This window comes from Tamandua tetradactyla, chromosome 6, assembly GCF_023851605.1.
Source record: "Tamandua tetradactyla isolate mTamTet1 chromosome 6, mTamTet1.pri, whole genome shotgun sequence".
NCBI classification, from domain to species: domain Eukaryota; kingdom Metazoa; phylum Chordata; class Mammalia; order Pilosa; family Myrmecophagidae; genus Tamandua; species Tamandua tetradactyla.
Genome location: NC_135332.1, coordinates 98,833,659 through 98,846,959, shown reverse-complemented (window position 1 = coordinate 98,846,959; position 13,301 = coordinate 98,833,659). Strand labels below are relative to the sequence as shown.

At 38.0% G+C, this 13,301-nt stretch overlaps 1 protein-coding gene across 1 annotated transcript in view; it reads right to left on the bottom strand.

Annotated features, from left to right (window-relative positions):
* XKR4 (XK related 4) overlaps window positions 1-13,301 on the bottom strand; it is a 436,625-nt gene that overhangs the window by 235,301 nt on the left and 188,023 nt on the right. The gene's annotated exons all lie outside the window — the stretch shown is intronic.

Below are 13,301 nucleotides of genomic sequence, written 5' to 3'. Positions count from 1 at the left end.
TTCCTTAGTAGAGTGAAGTTTTTCCCAATGGAAATTCATGAAATTGGTGACTCAAGAAAACTTGCTAATTTAACATTACTATCCTTAGAACAAAAATTAAGTGATGTTTTGGATTATAACAACATATTTAATGATTCTGCTGAAATAAAGTTAGGAAAAATAATATTTTGAAATAATATATAATGCTGTGAATAATGCATGCTTTATTTTATGACTTAACATATGCAGCTGAGCCATTAGCCTCATGGTTAGACTTGTGCATTAATTCAGCTCAGTCATCATTGATATTTTGCTGACTTTCAGTCACATATAACAATATAAAGAACTTCTACATGTTTTTTTATTTTGTCAGTCTGAAGGGATATTAGCCAAGGATACCCACAATAGAATGTATTTCATTTAATAATTTGTAATACTAATTTATGACTTTTAAAGTTTTAAAAATACAGGTGGATCTCCATCTATATACTTGGCCATAGCCTAGAAATGTTTGGCTGTGCATGTGCATGTAAGTATGGATATACACTTATAAAAGACCTTTGCCTGTTACCAAACAGCATGCTATTCTTTTCCCTTAATTATTTATTCTGCATTTTTATTAGTAGCATCTTAGCATCACAGATTTGTAAATGACATGTCATAAACAAATTATGGTATCTGAGAGATGCACATAATTAAACAATAGCCATTTAGAGGATCATATGTCCATAAATCATATAGACTTCAGTGGAAGCTTAATGGATATTCTCAAGGGCTGGATCTGGAACAAAAGTCCTAGGAGACAGTCACTCTACCAGCATTGACCAGTGGTCCAAGTTGGCTTCTAACTCGCCTCTTCCATGTGTTGTCAGACTCAGCCACACACAAAGGAGTCTGATAAAATCTAGTCCTTCTAGGTTTAAATCCTCCATAATTAAAAAGCTACAAAAAATGAGTGTCCCATGTCAATAACATAATTTGTAAGTCTTGGTCTAAAATATCATTTAATTTTGTATGGTCTAATTGGAGTCATTTTGTCCTTTCCATTTCAAGAACTGGATTTTAATGCACCTCTGGAGTTTGTGAAAGAAACAAAATAAAATTGCTTTCCATTTTGCAGAATGGAATAACTGTCAATTATTTGTTTCTGTCTTGACATTTCAAAAACAGCAGAGTGTCCAGTATTTACTGAAGTAGCATAAATCACATTTATCTGTAATTGCTTATTTAGAAAACTAATAAAAATGGTTGACTATTTCACAGCAGGACTTTCAGAAACTGTGGAGTGCTAGAGAATGAATAGGAGATAGAAATAACTTTAGGTTTCATCTCTGCATCTTGACTAAAAATTAATGTGAAGAGTTATACTCCGGTTTCTTAGTTTTCAAGCTATCTTCTGAAAAGAACAGAAGATGAGATGTGATTGATTTCTAATGAGGTTTTTATTCATTTATTGGTTAGCATCATACTTATATTTGCTACCTACACTCTGAATACTTGAGCAAGGAGAATAAGAAAGTGAAGGAATATTCTTGTGCCTTGGTCAGATCACTGGAATGAATTTTGGCCCAAATCTGCTTTCTCTTTGGCTGTATGGTTTAGTACTGAGATGCTTGATTTCTCCAGGTAGACTTTCCACAGCTCATGACCAAACCAATGTCTTCCAAAAACTAAGTGTTGAGGGTATGCTGTGACATAAAATTCCGAGAGAGCCAGGAAAATATTGGCATTATAAATGCTGTAAGAAGTGAAGTTCCGTTTTTTAGGGATGAACTATGTGGAATAATTATTGTCTATTTGGTAGAGGACCAATTTGCAAGAAGCCTTAGAAACTCCACTATTGGAAGCATTTCTAGGGAGGCTTGGAAGAGTTAATATGGAAGTGAGGCAACAGAGTAAAGGGAATGACCTTTAGCTCAAGTTTCATCTGAAATCAAGAATGTCTAGAAAAGTTGATCCTGTTGAGATGACTCTAGTAAAATTGCTTCCAATGAGGAAGCGGTATTTTGAGCAGAATCGGGCAAAGGAAAAGCACTTCCAATTTCACTTAAGATCAATCCTATATGCCAGGTGATATAGACTCACTGATATAAACTAGGTAAACTTGGTATAAACCCAATAAAGAGATGGACTCTTTTGAAAGCTCTCAGCTCAGCAAAATGTTAAAGGAGAAATTAAAGAGGAAAATGAAGAATACCCATTGAAATACCAAAAAGAATTCTATGACAAAATAGCAATGCAACAGATCTAGAGTCTGCAATGGGGGATGTATTTCATCTCATGTTGACACAGTTATAAAAAAAAAGATCATAGGGTCTACCAGTAGTGAAATGCTTCTCTGACATTTTCACATTCTCTAACTTAATTTCACCCAAACCAATGATGCTGTTTATATCGTTCTGCCCAGAATGAACATATGTATGATATCTTGAGGGAGTCAAAGATATCCATGTGATTTAAATTTTCTCTCCCTGCACAATTGAAAATCAGATTTCATTATCAGGCTCTCCTTTTCAAATATTTAAGGAGAATTAATCTTTAAACCCATTACTATAAAATCTATTCACATTTTCCCTCTATCATAGTAGTTTGTGAGATAGCCTTTATGGCAATATTATACTTTAAAATCATATTCTTTAAAATATTAGATATTTTAGTTTTGTTAAATAACTATCAAAAGACATTTGAAACAATATTTTATTTATTTTCAATAATATTTTCTTTAAAATTAAACCATCATTTATTTTTCAAATATTTTGTAGAGATATTTCTTTCATAAGGAAGAGTTTCTTCAAAATGCATGAACTTCTTGTTAAATTTAAAATAAAGTTTTAAAGCTCAACTTTAAAAATATTTCCCTAAGAAACAAGATGTAATTCCAGATTCAGATTAATTTTAATACAGAAGTTCTTTAGTTTCTGTATTAAATAAAGGAACCTGTTTTTACTGCAATGGGTACTAGACATTGATATTATTTTGCTTGACATATTTCAGGAGTCATGATTACTAGAATTTTCATCTTTAACTTGCTTCAGGTCTTGAATGCCATCTTTTAAGTTTGCTGAAATTCTTATGCATGTCCATAAGTGAGAGAAAAGACTGACAAAACAAGCCTTAATTCCTTTAGTCTTCATCAATAAGGGCAAGAATTCAGAATTAATGAGCATCAGATCTACTCTCTTTTTAGCTTCAGTACATGGTACTGACTCTTGACAAATCTATTGAAAATGGCATGTTTGTGAGTGAAGGAGTGGAAACACATATGCACACACATGCATACACATAAATATATGCACACACATGTGCATATACATAGGCACATTGCACAAACATCTGTACCACATGCCTGCATAGTCACATGCATGTACACATAAACACATGTACAACCACACACATATGCACACATAACCAGGCACACACATATACACACCCAAACATAAGTACACATAGCCATACACACACATGCATGTGGGCAAATCATGCACACATTTGCACACATACACACACATGCACACATATACACACTACATATACATCTCTTTTCCCAATCCTACTCTGCCTTCATTCCATGCTATTCCCATTGTGCTTGTGGGGAAAAATAAACCAACCAGATGCTATGATGTTTTCTCCCATTGACTGGCATCGCATCACCACACCACGACCCTTAGAGACAAACTGACTCATTCTAGGCATTTTTTGTTGAAATTTAAGTAATTGCCCCAAAGACGATAGTGGTGTTTATCAGAGGAGTTTATGGCCAAGTTTCAATATCTCCAGACATGATTAATTAATAGAGGAAACTAAGTCAAATATTCTGTTAATTAAACTTTTACTCTAAAATGTAATTCTTGGAATTCTTCTTTAAAGGGCACAAAAGATTAGCTGTTCATTTTAATGATAGCTAAACAAAGAGATGCCATCTGCAGCCAATTTTAAGAGACTGAGAATATTTAGGATAAAGCAGCACTTTCTGTATTTTCTGGTTTAGCATGATTGCAATTAGGAGAGGCAGAAACTAAGGGAGAGATAGGTCAAAACCAGATCATGCCAGCAGGGGAGACAGGTTTGATCCAAGAAACTGGGGCAGACCTGGGGGCTGGCAGGATAGACAATTAGTAGAAATCTGGCAGGAAATTCCAAGACCCTATCAAAAAAGTCCCAAGGCAATAATCTAGGAAACACACTTAGAGTTAAAACCAGAGATTGCCAAGAGCTCTGTAGCAAACAGGGGGCCTCATATATTCTGTTGACTGCCATCTGTTTGGTCCATTGCTGGTTACTGGGCTATCTCATCACACAGTGGCTTTACCTTGAATGATCTTTAAGGCACCACTAGGACAGTTCTAGACTGTACGAGCTAATTGCTCATAAATCTTGGGTTAGTGACTCATTCTGATTTTTCAAAGGTAAAAACTCTCCAATTTGTTTCTTGTTCTGATAGTAGTGGTACTTTGGAGCAACTCTTTTCTTGTGTGAAAATGCCCCTTTCTACTTTAGTAGCTCAGTGGCATAATTTTTGTCTTTTTGGTTTCTTAACAATTGTTTCTCTTCTTCCTTTCCCCACCTAAACACCTCTGTACCTAATCCCCTCTCCCTCACCACCATCAGACTGAAACACAAGATGGCAAAGTCTTAGTTCACTTCTCTCTTTTGCCTCACTACCTTACTTTTTGGAGCCCTCAAAACAAAAATAAACAGCCAAAGATACATGCACTTAGTCTTGCCTTCCAAGACTTTATTTCCCCACAGGATCAAAATATGCTTTGTTAATAACTGTTGGAATCATTTGCTTTCCAACATTCTCATTCCCTTAGCTTTCTATTAGGTGAAGATTAACTTTATGGTAGTAGGGTCTCTTGAACCAGGAAGGAAGCAGTGCAGAAAGTAAAAAGGAGACCTCACAGGACAAGAAGGTAGAACCTGTTGACATTCTGGAGGGCGTGAGAAAGAAGAGTTCAAAGTATAAGATGAGTGTGATATTTTGAAGCTGTGGGATGGAAAATATGGTTATGATTTTTTTTTTAGGTGCATGGTCCAGGAATCGAACCCAGATCTCCCACATGGTTATGATTTTAAAAGAAATGTGGCGGGCCGCGGTGGCTCAGCGGGCAAAGTGCTTGCCTGCCATGCCGGAGGACCTCGGTTCGATTCCCGGCCCCAGCCCATGTAAAAAACAAACAAACAAACAAACAAAATACAATAAAACAAGAAAACGTTTAAAGATGTTTCCCTTTCTTCCTTCCTTCCTTCCATCCTTCCTTCCTTCTCTCTGTCTTTCCTTCCCTTCCTCCCTCTCTCTTTAAAAAAAAAAAAAAAAAAAAAAAAAAAAAAAGAAATGTGGGAGTTCAGAGGAAGGATTTTGCAGCAGAGAACGCTTACTGTCCACCAAAATGCATTCTCTCCATTCCACTTGAACATACAAGAAGAAATCACATCCCAGTTTCCCTGTTTTTTAGGGATGGTTAAGGTGACCCTATCTTTGGAATTAAACAGAAGTGTTATGTGCAGCTTTGGGCCAGAGCCGTTAAGGCAGATACCTGTACCCCCTTCTCCTGGCTGCCTTGGTTATGAGCTGAGTGAAGATGGAAGAAAACTCCAACCAGATGTGCTATCTGAGAACAGAAAGTCCACACTTCCCAACTTCCTATTACAGCAGTTTAGCCTGCATTAACTAATGTAGGTTCGTGTGCATCATATCTTCTTGGTGGAGAACAACTACATCCAAACAATATTTCTTGCATGTTTGCAATGTTCCAGATATAAGGCTAGGGATCTCAGCATGGGTGACACATGTTGCCACTTTCAAGAAGCTCACAGCGGGAATGAGCAATGGTATGTACCGCATTAGTGCCGGGTTTAAAGCATCGAGGCAGGTCACGGGAGGGGACCTTGACTCCCAGTGGAGTGGGGAGGGCTTCAGAGACAGGAGACATAGGACTTGACACTTGAAGGTGATTAGAAGCTCGCCAAGTGGCCAAAATCTGGTCAGAGGCAGAAATGGGGGTGGTGTGCGGCATTAAGGTAAAGGGAACGAAAGATGAGCCAATGGCAGCATTATGGGCACAGAGCAGGGACCTGTACTAACGCCAGGCAGCCTTGGGAGCTGGTTTAATCAAACATTTTGTGATGCATCGCCCTTTCTATGGCACCCTAGACATGTGGGCATCTGTCCTGGAGGAACAACCAAAGGGCAGGGAGCTCACGGCTACCTGAAAGTGTCCATTCTTTTTGGAGCTTTTCAGTCTATACCAAGTTAGAGCAAAGAGCTACTGAGAGATGATTAATGCAAGTCTAGCCTATTGTTAAAAATAACATGTAAAGCTAATGAAAGCATTGCTGATAGTCCCAAAATAACACTTCAGAAAATACAGCACAATTGTGTCCTCAACAGACCATGGTTAACCTCTTTACAGGCCTGTTTGTTTGTCAGAAGATATTGTCTATAGGTGGGGTCTCTAGGTTTGCTTACTGGTGAGCTTATATGGGGGCCCTGAACACAATTATTTCATGAGCAGATGCAAAAGAAATAACATAGTGGACAAAGCATCCATTTCCATATTTCAGGATTCCTTTGAGATTTTATCAATTTGGTCAGTTCTTTGGGGCTGTGGAAAGGAGTGGATGCATAATTGATTCCTGAAAGCTCCCTTGCCAAGGATTGCCAGCTTCTCTGCACCTGGCCCCAAAGCCTGGCAGTTATTGACCCATGGCATGACAATGTGTGGTTCCAGCTGTTCTCCTAATAGCTCCACTCCCTGTCCTTTCTCCTTTCACCAAAGTATGCAGCATTCTGGGAAGGAAGAAGTTTAATCCCCTTTAACAACTTTGGTAACAGCATGTACAAACAGAGATACATTTTTGTCTTGGAAACCAAAGGGAAGACTTTCAGAACTACAGTAACAATTTCAAGTTAAATAATCTATAAATTATGCTTTGGGCTTAGTTGTCCTAAACAAACCACCGAATGTAATAAATATTCTGTCTTGGAGTATATATGCAATGTTATCATCTCTTTTATGCTACAACCTAACTACTCAATTATTCAAAATGCAACTTAGACCTGAGAGAGAGAACACTCCAAAACAAACAAACAAACAAACAAAGAAAAACACACCCATAATAAATCAGGTTACCAGAGGGAGAGGAGGAGGGAGCTACTACTTAATGTGTACAGAATTTCTGTTTAAGATGATGAAAAAGTTGGGGTAATGGGTATAGGTAATGGTGGTACAATATCGTGAATGTAATTAATGCCACTGAATTTCTACACTTGAAATTGGTTAAAAGGGGAAATTTCGAGTTGTATATTTGTTATTACAGTTAAAAGTGTAAAAAATGTATTACTTTGTTCACTGTTTAGAGAAACCCAACTAGGGCTTCATTCAGAGATAATTTACTTTTACTTTACATATATTTCTATTTTGGTGTCTGACAGTTTGAGCCCACTCATATTAGGGGCTGTAGCTCATACACCAGCAAATCAAAATGAAATGAGTCCTCTGAAACTCACCACAAATACCTTCAGTTAACCAGGAGAGATTTTCGGAAAACTATTTAAGGTGGAACTTGTGCTGCACACTTTAGTGCAATTTGCATCTAAAGTGATTAAAACAAAAGTAGGGCCTTCCGATATTTCCTCAAATGTTTATGTTAAGAACTTATTTTCTGATGGAGCTGAATACATCCTCTGAGCCTCCATTTCCCCATGTATGAAACAGGAATAGAAATAAGACACTTTCAGGGTGATTGTGGGAGGAGAGCAAATGATTTAAGGCTGGCAAAAGCAATGAGCACAAAGTCTGATCCATTGTAAGTGCTAACAAATGGTGTTGCAGTTATTGATCGGTTCCCTTAGATAATCTGTCTTATTACAAGTAGGGATCACACAGTAAAATTCTTATTTCCTGTACCACTTAGGAAAGAGCTTTTGGTGGGGATGTAGTGAATATCTGCTCAAATGAAAACATTTGATTCTCCACTCCAGCAATTTTACACACTGCATACTAAGGTAGGTGTAACAGCACAATACAAAGTTAGCATCAGTTGCAAACTGTCTTTCCTTTGTGGTGCTAAATATATTCAACATTCTACCATAATGCTACTAACCTCGCTATCATTGTACCTGTTTACTGTTAAAATAAAAATAAATTTATTGTAAAGCTCTTATCTGCTAGTTTTAATTAAAATGCTAAAAATCTGGCAGGCTTTCCTTGCTCAAAATGAAAAAATGAATTCTAATTTATGGAAAATCTTATTACTCCCTCCATTCATTTTAATCTCACAAAGGTGAGAGTATAAAGTGCTCATGATGGCTCAATCAATAGAATTGTGTGCTGTTTTGACTGTGTTGTTTGATAATTATATACCATCCATTTGTTTATGTAGTAAACATCCAACAAGGGACAGAGCCAAACTCCGTGGCTTTTTTTTCTCCAATTAATCTGTCATTGGTGAGCCAGGAATTTTTTTTTCTAAATTAACACCATTTGAAAGAGAAATAAGATTGTCAAGGCTTATACAAAACTAAAAATTATTCAGGGGGTCAATAAACATTTCATTAGTCTTTTTCCTGCACAGCATATTTTACAAGAAATTATGCAGCATGAAACACAAGGAGAAGATAAATTCTTAAATTATATGGTGCTCCCAAACACAGAGAATGATAAAAGCATTTCCTGGAAGATTACAAACTTTTTGTAATTATAAAATTATTATAGTCATTGTGAAAATCAAACTATACTACAAAAACATAAAAAAATAGGCAAAAGAAATAAAAGTCAGTGGTCCATCAAGCTAACACATTGCCGACACATTAATGGCTGTAGCCACATAGTTATACTACATCTTATTTTATTTCTTATACCCAACAGACACCTGGTGCCGGTTATATACTAACTCTCATGTTTTCTGTTCTCTAGTTTGAGTAACCACAATTATTTTAACACTTTCTTTTTAGTATATGAGCCTAAATTTGCCCTACTGATTCTTGGCTTATCTACGATACCCATTTGGCATCTTCATGCTCTGATGACACAAAATCTGCAAAACTAATTCCTTTCCCAGCCCCATCTAAGTTCTCCATCTTTGTTTGCTGAAGTATTAAAAATACCACTTCTCCCTGCCTAGCTGGAGAAGAGGTAGCAAATTCAGCTTGGCAGTCTTTGTTAACGCATGCAACTCTCGACGTTACTTTCCCTGCCACTACCTTGCACATAGTAAGCTGTTTATCCCACAGGCATGGGATTTAATATTCATGGATGGCATTAAAGTTTTAACTGAGTTTTCTATCTCTGAATTGGAAAACACTCAGGGAAGAAGGTCGTGTCTCTTTAAGAGGATCTGACCTGCATGGGAAACAGGAGCGAAGATGGATGGCTCTTCTGCTGATTGCTCTACTGAGTATCTCAGTTTTCTGATCCTTTAATAGCAGTACATGGCTATATCATCCAGAAAGTCAGAAAGCCTTTCATTTCTGAGCTTGTATTTGAGAAAATTGCTTTTCCCTCTGTCAGTACACCTTGTACTTGATACTGGTTGAAATTGACCCTCATCTTCAACTCTTTCAAGGGTGTACTGAATTTCTATCATCTTTTGAAAGGGCCATACCCTCCTACTTTCTCAGTGTGCTATCATTAGGAAATGCCGTGGTCATCATCCTGGCTGCTCCATCATCCCAATCATGGCTGAAACCTGTGTCTACCCTGACTGTTGACCTTTACTTTGGGTCTGCCCAGTGCTGCGTGGCTCACCAGGGGACACAGAGGAGTCCCAAGTGAGGTAGGCAGCTTGAAATCCTAGTTTGCCTCTGCCCTCCTCACCAACCTCACACCCCCTTACACTTATCTCATGCATCCTCTAACTCCTGGTCAACTTTGTTCAGTTCTGCTCCTACATTTTCCCCACTGTACCAGATCATCATTCTTGCAATTTTCCAGTTCTTATTCAGCACTTGAACATAGTTTTCTTATCCTTTGTAGCTCTTTTCCTTCTTTTCTTTTCTAATTCATCCCATCCTTTGAACCGAGCTTTGGCCATCCAGATCTTACTTCAGTACTAATTTCCTGGATGTGTGTGCCTTCAGGTCAGCTCTGGAGACTAGTGTGAGGAGTTGGATTTTCTGGAATAATCCAGTGCTACCTACAAATTGCATATAGGCAAATTGAATTAGACTCTGCAATAGTCTATATCTAATGCATATATTGAAGCAATCGTGACTTCATATTAGACATATTTGCTGCTAACATATCCTCGTAAGTTGTAAAACACTCAGCAGAAGTGAAGATCTGCAGTGATCCTTATGATGAACAGTCCTTATCATATTTAGTATCCTTTTCTATATAAGTCACAGTATGGACAGGACCACCAGGAGTGAGATTCTGGAATAAACCCACCTGCCATTACGGAGATCCCACTTCCTCTAAATCCACTCTGCTTCATTGGACAAGGGTAAAAACTGGCTGTGAACAGGATAGACAAACAGATGTCTTATGGTGCCTGCAAACAGTGTAGCCAAAAGAAGTGCTTCCAAGTCATAATTTAAGACAATGAAGATGGTCTGTGGAATTCTGGGAAACAGCTGCAGCAGACAGACCATCTGGCATCTGGCATTTGGACGAAAATGGTTTTTGGAAAGAGTTTGGGATTCTTCACATCTATCACCAAGTCTTAAAATTCTATCTCCTGAAGCAAATAAAAACCATGAACGTTATATATGGGCACAGAGAGAGACAATAGTCCACATCCATATACCCAAGAGGGAGCAGTGACAGACACACAATGACATTTATGCACTACAGTTCAGGTTTGTCTTCTCTTCTGCATGCTATTTAGTGTTATGTGGGGTCTCCTGCCTTGATGACAACTTATAGACCATGAAAATATCTTCCTTTTACATGGTTTAGCCATCAAAATTACAAACCTCATGGAAATTCAAACACAGTTCCAGATACTGAGGTACTAATTTTGGCTGAAACCTTAACAGTTTACCTTGAGAACAATTAAATACATTGTTTGAATTACAATAAAGACACTAGCCAAGGGCCAGTTGTTCATTCATTTATTTATTCACTCATCAAACATTTATTGAGGCCTATATGTATTATATCTTGCTGTAGGCACCAAGGGATATAAGAGTGAGCAAAATAGACAAAATCCTTGCTCTCACGGACTTTGCATTCTGTAAGGGGAGAAGAAAAATAAACAGCCAGGTGCTGATCAATGTAAAGGAGAAATATAAAGCTAGGTGAAGGGAATCAAGGATAATGGTAGCGATATTGCTGTAGACCCAAATGAAGTGAGGGGCAGAGCTGGGATGACATATGGGGCAAGAGCACATCCAAAGGTCCTGAGGCCCAAGAACACCAGGGATGTTCTTGCAATAGTGGGACTGAGGTGAGAGTGAGGTGAGAGGTGGGAATGAGGTGAGCAAGGGATAGAGGGATAAGTGATGAGCAGGAGAGATCAGGAGGCAGATCATAAGAATGTAAGATGACCACACTTAGGCTGTAGTCTCTGTTCTGGGTGGCAAGGACTAGTGTGCTTTTACTAACAACTCAAGCATGGAAGCTTCTCTGTTCTTTCTCTGATCTTCAATACATTGCCAGTTGTTACCATTCTAATTTCAGTCCAGAAGATAAGTGGCCTGATGGGCTACACACTGGAGTCTTGTTGGTCAGTTGCTGGTCCTCTGGCCTATGTTGCAGGTAAGCACTGAATTTCTGTCTGAGTTACATAATGTCTTGAGAGGTACTGATTCCCAAATGTGGTACAGCCTATGTGAAATACCTAAACAGATTATCCAGGGATGGTTTGGAAGGTGAAAGGGAAGAAGAAAGTCATGCTTCAAAACAGCATTTATAGTACAATTTAATCCAGAGCTGCAAGGATTAAGGGGAGAATATTTGTAAACTACTTAGCCATCTTTGGGTGTGAAGGTATTATATAAATAGCATTACTGTGATTATTTTAAATATGCATTATTTACACTTGCATATAATTTCAATTTCAAAAGCTTAGTGATCTATTTTTGTCTCTATTTCTGCTTTTATCCCTTGAAATGAATGTCTGCTTGTTGGTTGTGGCTGAAGAGAAGGGGAGAGCTGGGGAGGAAAGAAGAATGGCATAGGTCATGCAAAGGAAATACAGCCATGGGTACCACGGTATTTCCTGAAGCCAAGGGTGGGTACAGAGCATAGGACCCCGTGTCCCCTGTGACACATCACATTTTCCAACAATAACCTCAACATCATTGTTCCACATGCTCCTCTAACCGAGTGGCACTAACCCTCCTCCGTTGAGTGGTGGGGTCTATGCCCCTCTCCTTGAAATAGGAAAGTAACAAATAATTTTTATGCTTGAAGAGATCTTTCTAGAGTTAATATGGGCTGAAAAAGCAAGACTGAAGACAGGAAGACCAGTGAGGAGAGAAGATGCTAAACCAAAGCAGTAACAGCAGAGGTAGTCAGGAGGGAGGGATTTGAAATAAGGTAAGTTAGTACAGGATTTTCTGATTGATTTTCCTTGTGAAAACATTTGAGAAAGGCAAAAGCATAGGAAGATTTTTCTTACTGTCTGGATTTCTACTTTTGTGGGAAAGGAGTTAATTTCCTTTATGCCATGGCCTCTTGGACCACAGAGAGCCAAAATCCTTTGACCCACCTCTGTGTACATCCATCCATGCATCCATGCATCTATTCATCCATCCATCCATCCACCCATCCATCCACCCACCCACCCATCCATCCATCCATCCACCTGATGCTATGTCACTTTGCCCATGATACCTTCCTTAATCCCACATCCATATTAGCATGGACTTTGAAATCTAATGTCAGCACTATCATTTATTAGGTATTTGGTCTTAGGCAAGTTACTGAACCTGTCTGAGCCTGCTCCCTTATGAATTTGAAGGGAAAGTAGTATCTTACTTGCATATTTGTTGCATGGATTAATTTTGGTAATTTATGTATAGAACTTGTTCAGAGAAGGTACTTAATAAATGTCAGTGCCATTCTACTTAACATGATTCATTAATGAATTTATTTATTGACATACCTCCTACTTATTAACAGCCATAAAATATTTACATGCATACTCTCTGTTGCCATTAGGCAAACTCAAACTCATTTTAAAATTATGTAAGGAAGTTTTGGTGAATGTTGATCTTGACCTTGTTCATCAAAATTGCCCAACTTAGTACTCTCATGATGTCTTGTTTTATTAGGATTAATGATTCTTTGTCTTTTCAGGTCATGGATAAAGATACTGACTACAACCTAATGGGACATATCTCATATGAATATACTTCTTTTAAGCCAAGTTTT